Raw genomic sequence first — 16,021 nt, 5'->3', positions numbered from 1 at the left:
GTGGTCAAAGACTTAATTTTGTTTATCTGTCCTTGTCTGATATGAAATCAATCATAAACACCCATTACTTTTCCTTCCTCTGTTCACTGTTGCCTCCTCTAGAACCGACACAATATCATTTGTCCCAGTAAAAGATTAACATTGGCCAAAAACATATGGGGCAAAAGGTATAGCTTCTGGCTGCTTTGGGGCATGACATGTAGATGACGCACACCCCTGGATCAGCCGGAAGCTGTGCCAAGGCTGCCTAAGGCACCCTGAAACTGACAAAAAAAAAAGAATGGCAAAAAGCTGCTTCTTGCCAGTGATCTGTTCGGGTCCGCTGCAGTGACCGGCTTCAGGACTATGGCATCTAGTTGCTATGCGCTGATCAGGGCTTGCTCATGGCTGGAGCTCCAAGCTGCTCATCTGCCTGACCTCATTGAAGCCTTATTTGGGCATTAGTTTTCACCTATATGAAAATAAAGTTTCACTTATAAGAAAGTAAAGTTTCACCTATATAAAAGTAAAGGGGATCAAGTACCCCATATCACTTCATCACTGTGTTACCCAAATAGAAAGCAGACAATGGATCATGAATTAAATAAACACACTGAGACCTTGTCATTCAACAACAGACCAACACATGTAAATCACTTCCTCTCAACCAAGGGTCACACAGTATAGATACCCTACTCACTTCCATGTCAGCATTATTAAACAGGAAAAAAACTCTTCTAGAACATGGCCACATAGCTTGAAAAATCCAAAAAAGCTATAAAAGATACTTCACTTTGATAAAAGCAGGCAATCGTTTATTGTAAAAATACAATATTTAAGATACAAACAAAATAAATGCAGCAACACACTTCTTGAGTACAGACTAAGAATAATTGTTCAAATCACAGTGAGAATGAAAAATAATAGCTGGCATGCCAATTGCACTTCAACCATACCGCCTCCTTTTGTAGTTCATACTGGTAGATTAACTATTCCAGAGTTTGAAAACAATCCAGATTTGCATTGATCAAAAGCCATATAGCTATGTTTTGTTCTATAATGCATGGAAAGTTCTGTAGAAAAGTTTCATGCTCTGTCTCTAAATCTGGACACACATAGACCTAGTTGCAATTGTATTTGGCTGGATACAAGTCCATTGGATGCAAATTAGATTGTAGATTAAACCAAATGCTTACTCACACATCTTTCAACACATCTGAATGTTAAGAGGAATGCACTGGTTTTGTTTTGTTTTGTTTGTTTGTTTGGTGGAGGAAAGCTCTTCTAGGCATTAGCTCTCTGCAGGATTGTATAAGCTAAAGGCTTTAAAAATGGAAAACTTAACAAAGTGGCTCCAAGCAGAAAAATGAGGTAGAAAGACAAGCTGATTCTGAAGCTGAGAAAACACCTTGAAGATTATACACAAGTGGCACTTGACTCCAGTGAAGCTAACCAATATGGTTTAATTTTTTTTCCTCCAAATGTTGGTATGCTTGTAATGATAATGACACATTTCTACACATGTGGCTAGACTGCCCCAAAATAAATACATTTTGGCAATTGTACTTGAACAAATTTCATTGATTATTAAACCAAAAGTAAAATTATGTTCAGAAATGCTTTTGTTATCAGTATATGTAGACACAAACTCAATTTTGAAGCATAGAAACCTCATAGATTTATTCATTACAGCAGTCCATGTAGCAATTGCCGGATGCTGGAAAACATGGGAGATAGATAAGTGGTGGGGAAAGGTGTGGGACCTGTGGTTATTTGAAAAAAATGTCTGACAGAAGGGAAAGTTAAGCAGGACAACCAAAATCAGGACCTGTCATAGACAAATGGTTCCCACTCATTGATTTTATCAACAAAGACAGAAACAAGAGAAGACAACCTCTGTCTTATCTGAACCTTTGGTTGAACATTCTGGATTAGATTTACACAAGACAGCACTAGACTTTAAAATGACCACTTACAATGAACAGAAACCACAACAAGGAGACCCACAACACAATTCAAAGGCTCTAAGTACTCTTGGTCATTTGCAGGGAGATAATACCCAAAACACTTTTTGGGGGGTCAGTAAAATTCCTCCTAGGTGTAGGAGGATCAGAGGGGGCTTAATGAAAGGTCTTCAACCCATACTCCACACTGAGAAATCAAAAGTAAATTCATCCCAGCCCATGAGGTGAGTTGAAACAAGTGGGACGGGGGACCTGGAGAGCATTCCACACCCGTATGGACCTAATAGTGAGAGTTTTCGCACAGAGGCACTACCAGCATTTTTAATTTGAGAAATAAAAAAGAATAAAGACTACAAATACTGAGATTTTAGAGCATAATCACTACCCCTTTACCTAAGAGCCGGGAGAAAAGGCGGAGTATTATTTGTGCCGATTCAAGGTTAGAGGACTAAATTTAAAAGCGTGTAGTTAAAATAGACTTGTTTTTGAACTTTAATGTTTTAAGTTTGGACTTGAGAAGGAAAGGGAAAGAGACATGGACATTGATTATTATATTTTTGTTTTGGACTTTGATTTGGATTATGATCTACAGATACTGAGATTTTGGGGGCTTTTTTTTTTCTTCTTCTTCTTCCTTATGGGACTTTGAATATAACACTCTCTCTACCTCTCCGGAATTAAGACAGTGATGATAAAGAGTAAAAAAAAAGACCCACTGTTTCTATGTCCTTGAAACTCACCTGTGCTCCTGAGGGAGTGGCGGATAAGGCCGTGGTCTGCTGAGGTGGATGTGTGTAGGAGTGGAGATGGAGATATTGAGATAGGGCAAAGAAAAGAAGAAGGAGGAGGGTTTTTTGCAGAGGAGAAGGGCGGAAAGAGGGGTCAATGAGGACCGGACAAAATTAAAACTTTGACTAAAGTGTGGTCTGATCATAATCCAGTACAACTTGATTTGAGTAAAGGAAGAAGGGAATACAACTGTAAACTGAATGTAAATTTACTGAAAGATGAAAAATGGTGGCAGAGCAATATTAAAAGACAATATTAAAAAAATTATTAGATAGAAATTCATGAAAAAATAGATAAAAAATTGGAGATGATTTTTATAGACGCAGTGAAAGCTTTCGATAATATAAGTTGGGAGGTCATGTTTGGGGTACTGAGAAAAATAGAGGTAGGAGAGAAGTTCCAAATATGGATCGAAACAATTTATAGAGCACAAGAATCAGCTATATTGGTGAACGGGGAAAAACAGGCCCATGTTTTATTTATAAAGGTGTGAGACAGGGTTGTCCCCTGTCTCCACTTTTATTTATATTAACATTGGAAATACTTTTGATTAATATTAGAGAAAATTATTTGATAGAAGGGTATACATTAAAGAAAGAAGAATATAAATTAAGAGCTTATGCAGGTGACCTTGTTTTGAGAATATCTAACCCGATTGACAGTTGGGAACATTTAATAGAATCTTTAAAGACATTTGAGAAAGTAGCAGGATATTGAATCACCAAAGAAAAAATAACTTTGTTGACCATGAACCTGACTAAAGTGGGCAAAAAATGGGTTTCCAAGTGGAAAAAACAGTGAAATATCTGGGCATTACTATATCATCAAACAATACAGAGCTTTTTGATAATAATTATGGGGAAATTTGAATATCTCATGGATGGGTAAGAAAGCCACAATAAAGATGATGATTTTACCACAGTTAATGTTGTTTTTTCCAGAATCTCCCCATAATTACTAACGATCAACCTTTTAGAATCTGGGGAAAAGATTTATCAAAATTTATTTGGAATAACAACAACAACAAAAAAACAGAATTAAAATGAAAGTCCTATTGAACTCAGTAGATAAAGGAGGCCTTGCACTTCCCAATTTAAAGTGGTATTATTACACATGTGTGCTCTATTGGATAACTGATTGGATAAGGTTAAGAAAAAAAGGAAAGAGCAGATTTAAAATTTGGATTACATGGATACCTGTCTTATGGGAAAAGTAAACTCGATAGTAATTTTAATAATCACTTCATTAGAACATCTTTAATAAGAATCTGGTTAAAATATAAACCAAAATGGTGCACAAAAATCCCATTATGAGTTTCTACAAATGAGGCAATATTTTCAAGAGAGATGTTAAGGGAAGATGACTGGGTGACATATGCCAATATAACAAAGTTGCACCAAGGAAAGAGGGTAATGAAAACAGAAGAAGAATTATTAAATGAAGGCTTTTCCTGTAACTGGTTCACCTATAGGCAACTAAAAGAGAGATTTAGGATGGACAATAAAATTAATGGAATAGGTACAATAGAATTGGATTTGGAAAATATTATTAAAAACCCTGTGGAAACAAATATCAAAATTACATAAACTAATAATCAAATTTGAACTAGAAGAAGAAGTAGTTAAAGATTTCATGGTTTATTGAGCAAAAGATCTAAGAGAACCCATACAACTGGAACAATGGGAATGGCTCTGAGAAAAAGAATAAATTTAACATTAAATGTGGAATTGAGAGAGAAATTCTATAAATCCCTTTACAGGTGGTACTTAACAACCTATAAAATATAAAAACAAATTAAGAATAATAAAAATTTGTGTTGGGAATGTCAAAAAGAGGTTGGTACATACTTACACTGCTGGTGGAATAGTCAAAAACCTAAAATATTTTGGGGGGAAATCATACTAAGATGGGGGAAAATTAAATTTAAGGAACGAATGGACCCCAAGATGTATCTCTTGAATATAACAGACAATTTAAAGTTGGAATATAAAAAAGAGAAACTATTATTTCACATAATCGTAGTGGTGAGGATTACATTTGCGAGATATTGGAAGACAGAAGAAATACCTACAGCAGAGAAGTGGAGATTGAAAGTAATGCACTTGTATGAAATGGATAAGCTTACAATATTGCTGGAAAAAGCTTCACTAAATGGTTTTTTTAAAGATTGGGTTTATGGAGGGATTACATGCATTTAGAGAAATACATGTCATTTAGATGATGAATAATATATAATGTATAAGTTATGATTAGTAGTAATTTTAGATTTGTTTGATTTAAAATGACGACAGAAATATCTGTTATTAGCTGATTGAATCCTAAGGTTTTTGTTTTATAATTCAAAAGAAAAGTGAGAATGAGAAATAGTTATGTTTTGGAGGAAATCTCAGTGATTTTAGTGAGTATAAAACTGTAATAGAGATAACAACTGTATGAATGTAAACTAGGTGATAGTTTTCCATGTAGGAGACTTTGTTTATCATTTTGTCTTTTAATTAATAATAATAATAATAATAATAATAATAATAATAAAGCATGCCCTGAGGCTGCCTTCATGCCTCATGCCATGCGACTGACCGCACAGCAGACAGCGTCACAACACTCCTCTAGCACTGTGTTCAGATGCTATGGCATCCTTTCTGGATCCAGCAAAGGCTCCGGCGAAGAAAGGGACTGATGCATGCTGCCCTTTAGGGGTGGTCTGTTCAGCCCCATAATTCTTGGAATCCTGTACAATGACCAATATCATATATTTGGTGCTATATAGGAACCTGATAACAGTGTTCAATGTCATGTCCTTGAAGACCTGGTAAGAAACAACAGTAAACAAACGCTGCACAAATGCAAGGTGTAAGGATGTACAGTGACTGAGAAAGTGTAAACCAGGCCTAGCCTTGGGATTTCAAGAAATATCTGGAGTTTTCCTCTGAGGCACATGAGTTCCCTGTCAGGAAAAAGCCACATGGGATATATAGTCACAAGAAATATAATATGTATATGAATGTATTTGAAAGTAACATGACACAGCAAAAGTTATTGAATTGTCACACAGGTGTTGTAAGTAATGTAATTAGAAGGTCCTGAAAGCCAAGGACATATGAGATAATGACAAAGTGAAAAGATGCAAATTGACATCACCTGAAAGTCATTGAGTGGACAGTAATGTATGATGCAATGTGAGGGCTAGATTGAGCCAAGTATGGTATGTCAATCATAATGTATGTACACGCCCAGGAGGTGGCAACTGTATAATGAATAGAGAGACAAATGTCTATACAGTATAAGTAATAATGTATGACAATACTTTTTGTGGGTATTGAGGAGTATAGTAGTGTGAGTTTTGTGAGTAGTGAATAGTTTTGTGCATAGTGTATATATTAGAATAAAAGTAGATCTTTTTAAGAAGACTACTGTGTTGACTGGTGTCTTGAGAGCTGAACAAGAACCAGCAGACTCCAGAGAAGATTGGAAGACATCTTCAAGCAATTCTCAGAGCTACTGGTCAAACTGGTTGTTCTTCCGCTGACCAGGGGGGTGAGAGTGAAAGCCAGGAGAAGAGCTGCAACTCCCATCATCCCTAACATTCCCCTCCCTTTCCTCTATGCATTGTCCATTTTACTCTGGACACTTGACACAGCCGAATCTCTGGCGTCAAGGAGTTAACACAGTTTGGGTGTTAATTATGGATCACAGTAGGCAATAGAACGTGGAGGAAGTTCAAAGAGAATATTAGATCTCTCCCTCCTCCTAACTCTAACAGATGTGCAGCTCTGAGGTGTAAGGGGGGAGAGATTGTGTGAGCAAATCTCTCAAGCTTCCTGAGCAGCTAGAAACAAACTCAGATCCCTGCAGGCAACTGTAGGATCAGTATAGCTGAAAATAGCCTCTGCCCTTTGTAATTTGCCCTTGTTTTTCTTTCCCCTTAAAGACTGTTGTTTCAGTGCATTATGCTCATGAGAGCCAATAACACAGCATGAGTACACATGTCTAGGATTTCACCTTAGGTGTATGCTTGCCTACAAAATGTAAACTTGTTGAAAACGGTGTTGAATGTGATTCATGTTTGAAAATTGGCATGGACCTTCTCATTCTAGTGCTCAAAGACCTCCCCCGATAAACTACTATAATGGAAGAAAAAAACATTGTAACCAGTCCTTTAATTCTGCCCTTTCTGTTCACAGATGGATGGAAATGATTGCTGGCTGTGATTGCTCCTCCAGATCCATTTCTTTTGCTAGGTTAGGAATTAAGAACAGAGATAAATGCCCACTGGCAATGAATGTTTGCTGGCTTCTGATGGTTCAGCAGAGAGAGTGCTGCACAACCATCAGTCTAATGTCCTGCATCTTATGACACACAGTGAAGATTGGCTTCCCTTAACTGCTGCTTAACACAAGTATGAGCCTAAACAGACCGGCTATAAATGCTGGCATTTGACCAGAGTGGGGGCATAGCAATCGCATGCCATGCACCCTGACTCCACTCCCACACTGACGTAACACCACGTGCTCCAACACATGGTGGAAGTGTCCCACCACGTCTTTGGTGCATTTACACACGCTGTGTCAAAGAGCCGTGGAAGAGCTGCACAGTGGTGGCTAGTGCATCCTTTCTGCAGTGCAAAAAGGAGCTGCTTTTTGCAGCTTTTTTTGCGCTGCAGAACTGCTAAGTTAGGGGGGGCAGCATGCGGTTGCTGTGTCCCCAACTCAGGGCTTCCAGGGGTGGCATGGAGCCACCTCTTAGGGGCGGTCTGTTCAGCCACATAGCTTCACAGTCATACACAGTAACAGTTATGCCTGAAACTTGTTCCTTTATTTTTACAGATATTTCCATCTTCCTGTAGGCAGGGCTCAGATGTCTGGGACAGTTGCCCACAAAAACACTGCTATAAAAAGATTATCTGTGTGCCTGACTCAAGTACAGATGGGGAAATCTGTCAGTTTTGCTTTCAGGTTAATTAACAGCCTTGATGCCCATTTACTGAAGATGTGGATTCAATCTGCTGCCTTGAATGAAAATAAAACTGATCCATCCCTCTTTCCCTTTGATGCCTTTGTGACATAATGCAGCAGAATTATAGTTTAGTTACTGCTAGTAGCATCATGAACCCAACAAATGGTGATCAAATAGGAGTCGCTATCCCTGCCTTCAGGAGAAACTTCATGCTCAGGAGATGGTCGAAAGAGGTGATGAGCAAGTTGTATTTGTCTTCATAGATGCAGATGTTCTGCATCTAGTGCTGCAAAATGACTGAAATGTGCATTGCCTCTATAACAACTAGGAAACGATCTGTGATGTAGACTTCAGTTGGTTGACTCAGACTCACTTGGGACTCAGGTCATTTCAGTGACTCAACTTGGACTCAATTATCAACTTGTATATGGACAGTGACTTGACTTGACTCACAACTTGTATATTTTTAGTGGCTAACTTGCTGGCATCATTCGCTTTGAGCAGCAGACAATATCCACCTCCCAGAGTATGAAGCGCATTTTCAGAGAGGAACAGCAAATGCATTAGGCAATGGGCTTGAGATGGAAGAATCCTTCAAAAGCCTTTGAAAAGCTTTGAAGGCTCCTCTGAGGTGCAGCGGGGACAGGCTGCCAAGCAGACGTCAATCCCAAGCTCAAGCCTGCTTTTTAACATGCTTACTGTTCTCCTCATCTTTTAATGTTTAAAGTTGGCTTCCAGACTTGAGACTTGAATTGCAACTTAACTTGAAATTATTTTGCAAATACTTAAGACTCAACTTGAGAACTGAAGGTAGAGACTTGGGACTTGGGATAAAAGACTTGAATGCATCACTGACAATTGCTATGAAGCCTTCAAGACCTTTTATGTGTTAACAGGTTATAACATAGCATCCTTCAATGGCCATGGAAAGGAGTCCCACAACCATTATCTCAGCAGTATTATATGAAACTGGATGTTACTTAGATGCCACAAGGAATGCAGGATACATGCGTAGTATCCTAGATGCCAAGCACATGGAACCTCAAGGACAAGGGCAAGAATATTCTCAAATTCAAAGCTGCATGTCCTAATCATTAGGGCAGATCAAAATGCAAGCAGATCATATACTTACAAATACTGTCACTCTTCAACATAGCTCTGTCTTTGGGGGGATGAAACAGAATCTGATGTTTTATCAGTACTCTGGACAAGGTTACCTCCTATGTCCACTGCCTGTTTGTAACTAGTGGCATGTGGATACAAACTAAAACTCATCACAGCAAGATGCAGCTGTTTCAAAGATGATTTGAATGTACTATTGCCTGAGGCTGAGATGCCATCATCTGTTCCAGCCCCATTGCTTAACAATTTCCTGATACTTCTTATGCAAGTGATAACCAGATGCTGACTTATTCTGTAAGTTCACTGTACTGAACATTATTGTTTTTTACATGACCCATATTTCTGTTTGTCCAGTTATATCTACATTTTCTTTATGACATCTTGTTTTTTTTATTTTTTATCTGCTTAAAGCAATATGGGCATGTCTCCTATTTAGGGCCATAACATTGTAAATAGAAATCTGACTGAGACATTCTATGCATCAAATCATTAGAAATGATCATTTATTGATTCATTTTTAATAATCTTGCTAGTCTATTGTTAGTTTAGTTAGATTTTTAATTGTCTATGATATAAAATTAAAGCTGCATTTGTTTTAACCTTTGGAAGCTGTTTTGTATTGGACTGGATATATATAAAGGTGGTGTTGGTGGTGGTGATAGAAATGAAATCTTATATTAGCCCTCTAGAAAGTCAGTGGACAAGGAAGAGTATATTTTTAAACCTGTTTAACTAGTACATGCTCATTCTAAATATATTTAAATACTGTAATATTTGAAGAAATAGAACTTGATGCCTCAATTCAGATCTTCAGAAGAGAATCTCTGACAGTAGGTAGGAAGCTGTATCCTTAACTATTGGTAGGAGGAGGCTGTATCCTTGACTATTTTCCTTTCAGCTCCACCAGTTGTTGTTGCTGTATTTCATTGCCTGCGTTCCAGACTCACAGTTGTATTAGAAGCATACATTTCTCTACAGACGGATGAATCAGCCTATTTCTAATCCATATCATTTTCACATGCATTCACCCATAAATCTGTTCCATCCCATTTGTACATTAATCTGTGATTTTAAAACACAGAAGGGGGAAATTGCATTTAAATTGTTATATAAAGATACATTTCTAAATATATTTACTTTCAAAATATGCAAGCAATATTTATGCTAAGTCTGATGTCTTTTTTTAAAAAATGTTGTCATTTTTCCAGTTCTGAAGAGGGGGAAATTACACCACATATATTACTTCATAGTATTTCAGAAGGAAGGCGGGGAACAAATTTTAGTGGAAGAGTTAAGGGCATGCTTAAGCCTTTCCTACTGAAATTAATACCTTTTTAAAGTCTTTAACTGTGGGTGGAACCCTGTCCTTTATTTTAATCTTTGTTCTTGTGGTCTAATCTGCATATATCTTTAATAAACAGTATGGGGATAGACTCCTGACAGGATGTCTAACAGCAAAAGAATTTTAAACTCGAATACATTCTTTCAAAGTTTCATAAGATCCCACTTGATGCAATCTCACTTAAAAAAACACCAGCTTGCCACCTGATGACAGATAACCATCTGAAGACTAATACATTGTTAACATCAGCACTTCCTACTTATTTGCCTTTTTGACATTTTCTAAAATATTTTGTTTTCATGGGAGGTATGGGCTGTTTTTAATAAATTAGATTAAAATATAATTAATAACAGCTATTGGACAAACACTATATAGAGAAATATGTATATGTATTTCTTTACTTTGGAAAGGATCAATATATGAAAAATTGTAATGCGGTATAACAGATACTTCTGAGTGCAATCTATCATTGCTTGTGAGCAAAATCAATAAGCAAAGATTCTGAAAATAAATCAATACCACATATCCCTACACTGCGTTTTATAGCATCCCACATTCGTGCAAATGCTTGCTGTGATTTATTCTAAGGGGTTTATTTTATTCCAAATATTCCAGAGCCTGATAAGAATGGAAATAACTTAATCTGAAGATTAACAACACCCTTTCTTTTTATGTAAGAAAAAAAAAACACCAATTTTTAAAACCATATTTAAAAAAAAAAGAATTGTGCAAGATTGAAATGTGTACACTTAGGCTTGATTCATATTGTAAGTCCCAGCTAAATGAGATGCACTGAACAAGTCGGGTTTCCCACCTTGTAGGTACATCATTCAACAGTCAAGTCAGTGGATCTGGGTAGGTGGATCTTCCAATACAATTCAAGCCATGTTGGTTCTTAAAAATATTTCACAGCTTGGTTTTTTCCCCCTTAAATGCAGCTTGTTTCATTATACAAAAATATAAATTAATTTGACATTCAATCTGCATTTCTTACTCATAATTGACTATCACCTGATAGTTGTGTCTATGGAAGACAATCATTTTAGACATTTTTATAGTAGGAACATGCAATACCACTCACCTGTAGAAATTATTAATGACACAAATCCACCTGAGGAGGAGTCTCCAAATTCACCTGGAATTTCACTTTAGGCAACAGATAATTACAACCCAAGGATATGCAGAACTCCCTCAGAAATTTCTTTAGACTTTCTTCCACTCTTCTCTCAAAATTCTTCAGACATTTCTCCTGGGAGGACTCCCAGATTTGATTTGAATTTTGCTTCAGGTGAAATTTCAGCGGCAACTATAAGAAATGCACAATAGAAATAATACTTTAGTAGTGATACTGGAATAATTCAACTCTTAAGTCAAATTGGCACGCACCTCATTCTCATGCATTATAAGTCCGAACTAGGTCCAACAAATTTTCAATATTTCATAATTCAAATTGGGTTGATTCATATTGTATGCATCTGGTGTATGGAGTCTGCTTTTCTGAAGGTTGGGTGTTTTTTAGCTATCATCTTTTTCTTTCTTTCTATATAGTTTCTGGAAATAAAACTGCATTATTAAGTTGTGCCAATTTCATGGACAGTTCTGGGTTTGGTTGAAAGCACATGGCAGGAATTGCACTTCCTTAGCATCTGCAAGATTTTTTTTAACTATAAGGAAGAGAAGAAAAAATATAGAAAGGAAAGCAATTTAGAATTGTTCAGACCATTGTTTGTAGTACTGTAAATTTACATTTGTTATTACATCAACATCTAATATTATGAAGAACTTTCATATCACTTTAATAATTGGATTAATAATTCATCAGGGAAATTAGGAATTATGATAGGGTCAGTTATGATAGGGTCACTTATTCCAACACAAAAACTTGAAAGTTAAAATAATGGTACAGATGAACATTTTGTATGATGATTTACAGGAACACTTAGATGCTACAAACCTGAACTTTATTGTGAGCAAAATTAATTTACCGTTAGAACATCTACTTGGAAGGTTTTAATTTGTTAATTAACAGATTTAGTAGTATATAAGAAAGTATGGTAAAGGCACATAGCCTGAATACAGAAAATGGACATGAACATTTTTATTTTATACTATTGATCAACAGTTATGATACTGCCCCATTATGCTATGTATGTTATATATTTAGTTTGATGTCATTAAATTTGAAATAACTGATCTTGAAGTTCTAATGCATTTCACATTGGAATAGCCAGATACCAGCTTGCTAAGAAGCTTAGTGAGAGCAGCACATCAGGAAGTGTAGTCTATTATAACTTTTTATTGGGCCCATATTCACATTTTAATGCAAGTGAAGACACTCATCCATTGAAACTGCTGGTACTAGAGGAGAAAATCTGTCACATGGGACACATGATCAATGCCAGCTAAACTTTAAAAAAAAAATAAGAGGGGTTCTTCTGAAGAGGAATAGTCTGTGTGATCTGTGAAAAACCTTTCCGCAGCAGTGTGTACTTAAGATATATAGCCATTTGTAACTCACTCTATATTGGATTTTGGAAGGAAAGAGACAGACTTGAGAGTCCACCCCTTGGGTTTGAAATGGCTGGCTATGCCACTGAAATCACTATGGGGAGACTAATAATTCATTTCACTAACAGCTTTCAGTAGTCATATTTTTAGTATTCGTTTTCAAAACATAGGTTGATGGGTAAGCAGAACATTTTTCTTTCTTTCATTTCTTGGAATCTGGAAAGTGAATTTAAGGGATGATTCACAGCTGATTGAGAGATTGTCTCCAAATTACTTTAGATTAGATCCATAGGTAGTAATTAAGGTCAAGATACAACTGATCAGGAGGCTTTCTTGGTGGGCAGGACTGGTGTGTTCTCCTAAAGCACTGTATGTTCAACCATGAGATCAGTGGTGAAGGGTTAGATTGGGTGAAACCCTCTCTCTTCCTCCATCTGCCTGAGTGTCACATTCATGTTTACTGCTTTTACTCTTTCCCCTCCTCTGATCCTTCTCCACCATCATTCACTCATTCACTTGTGCAGAGATCTCACACATTCTCCTGCCCTCCCCATACATACATACATTGCATATCTTTACATGAGTGAATCATAAGGGGAAGATCAGAGGAGGGAAGAAGAGTTAAAGCCATTAACATGAACACTTGGGGAGGGAGGGAGGTGAGAGGGAGTGGGTGTCCCAATCCAATCCCTCCCCATTGAACTCATGGCTGGACATTTTCATACATAAAAGATGAATAAAATTCAATTTTATTTTGTTTTCTTGTGTGTGTGTATTTGAAATTTCCTCACTCAATCATTGAGGCTACAAAGGAGGAAAGGGGATTGGATGGAAGCATCCATTCAGAGTGGACCAATACACTGACAGGCAAACCATAAGAGCTACCAGCTAATAAATAGATGCATGTTGGAAAAGGGAATAGAAATGGTCAGTTGCACCACTGTTACTTTGAAGCACTTTGTGTGTGTGGACTTTGGGGTCCCTGCAGACCAGGGGAAAAATGCAAGATGAGGCTGATTTTTTTTAAACAATGTAGATGACTGGAGAGAATTGTCCTTTAAAAAAAATGTCTTTTAGTGTGTGTGTGTGTGTGTGTGTGTGTGTGTGCATGTGCGCCCACGTGCTTTATTTAACATTCTATCTGAAAAAGCTTGAACAATACTTTACAAATTATGGCCAATCTGAATAAAAAGTAATTGTATGGGTAATTTACATGGGAAAAGCTACTAGAAGAAAGAGAAGAGAATTTTCTTTCAAAATGGTGTCTTGTCTGCAAGGGATTCTGCCCAATTTATATTTTGTATTTGGGTTTGGATTTTTTGGTATAAAATGGATAACCTGAAGGACAGAAAGGCTCACACGTGTTGTTTCCATACTCATCTTTTGCATGAATTTCTCTAAGGGACACATAAGTTGTAATGTGCAAGGGTTTGTTGTTGTTGTTGTTGTTGTTGTTGTTGTGTGAGGTTGTGTATACATAAAGTGGTAAGCACCCATACAATGCTGTGAAGATTTTTTATTTAAAAAAAATAGAATAAATGCGGGAAAGGAATGAAGACGGGACACATGAACAGAAGATGCAGTTCATTAATCTACAATGATCCTAATTGTGTTTCTCATTCTGAAGTACATTTTTGAAGAAGTGCCAATGAATGCTTGTTGCGCATTGTAAGAATATAGGCCCCATACAGACAGGCCAAAATAAAGCTGCTTCAGGTCACTTTGGAGGTATGCTGTTTAAATAATGCATGCATACTAAGAGCCCGGAAACTGCACCAAAGTCACGATCCAGTCCTAAGGACTGGTGCACAGCTTTGGTGCAGCCTCCAGACTCTTAGGACACATGCATCATGTAAACAGCATACCTCCAAAGTGACCTGAAGCAGCTTTATTTTGGCCTGTCTGTATAGGGCCATAGTTATCTAAAATTAAATGCACATCATCTCAAGCATCTATCAACAATTTTACCTCAGTAAACTCAGTGCCTTTGCAAAACAGTTGCCTGGTTAAGATATTTACTTGAAAAAAGCGAACGTACACCATCTCAGTTATTTGCAGCATGGCTAATTACAAACAGTACAGGTCTAACCATTTTCAAATATTATCTGCAATTCAGAACAAATGGCTCAGGCAGATGCAGCATGTCATAGATACCAATTGCACTACTGTCCCAGAAGCCTAATACCACTTTTAAAAACATTACTGTATCATCGAATCCAAAAAGGACTGCACCAAACACACCACAAAATAGTAGATATCCTTTGAGTAATAAAAACTTAAATGGAGTAGGCTCATAAATGAGATGCAAGTCAAAAATAGTATACCCTAGGAAACATTTCCCCCCCCTTTTTGTAGCAATAATATCAACAGAGGGGTGAGAGGGAGAGAGAGAGGGAGTCTTTTTGATAGAAAAGAAAGTTTTGTGTTCCTCTACCATGTATACTGTGCTATAAGTCGACCTCATATATAAGTCAAGGACAGGTTTTGAGGCCAAAATTATGGATTTTGATATGATCTGTGGATAAGTCCAGGGTAAAACCTAGGGACATGTAAAAAAGGATCTAAAGGATAGAGCAAAAGAAAAGATTGCCAAAGAACTTACAAAATTCCAGCAGGCATAACTGTGTTCATATGAAAGGCTGAATGGATAAGAGAGTAGAGAAAGGTCAGTCCTTCCAGGACAGACCACAGTCTTTCCTTTCACCAGGAGATGGTTCCTTCTTCAATAAAAGTTAAAGTACTGTACTTACATTGACCCACAGATAAGTTGATTGAGTTTTTTTGGGTCAATTTTTGACTAAAAGTTCTAGGCTTATACATGAATATATAAAGTATATCTTGAAGAAAGTAGTCCTCTTATGGTCAGCAGTGATGGTTTTACAGATTGGGCAGAGTTGTAGTATCCTTGTGGGGAAGATGCAACATGATGAATGCAAGCTTGCTTCTTTTTTCTGGGATCTCACTTAAGCTTTGAGGTTAAGCTTGAAGCTTACTCTGTCAAAATGCATGCTGATGTGATCCCCCACCCCGCAAAAATATTATTGGGCTGAATCAGTAGAAATGCTCAGTTCTTGTTATGGTGATAAACTTCTATTCACTGTGGGGTCTGAGCAGTTGAGATCCAGGGCCTATAGCAGTCAACATGGAGTTCTTGCACCCCCTACAGTCTGAATTATAACCAATCACACGGAAAGGAGTCCAAACACTACTGTGGTGTTTTCCCATAAGAATTTTGTGGTTTATGCTGACTATTGTGGCAACATATAGCCCATGAGAAATTGTTGAGACTTTAATAATAATAATAATAATAATAATAATAATAATAATAATAATAATAATAATAATAATAATAATAATAATAAAC

The sequence above is a fragment of the Sceloporus undulatus genome, chromosome 4 (genome assembly GCF_019175285.1).
Source record: "Sceloporus undulatus isolate JIND9_A2432 ecotype Alabama chromosome 4, SceUnd_v1.1, whole genome shotgun sequence".
NCBI lineage: Eukaryota > Metazoa > Chordata > Lepidosauria > Squamata > Phrynosomatidae > Sceloporus > Sceloporus undulatus.
The sequence above is the reverse complement of the archived record's forward strand: the minus strand, read 5'-3'. Positions refer to the sequence as shown.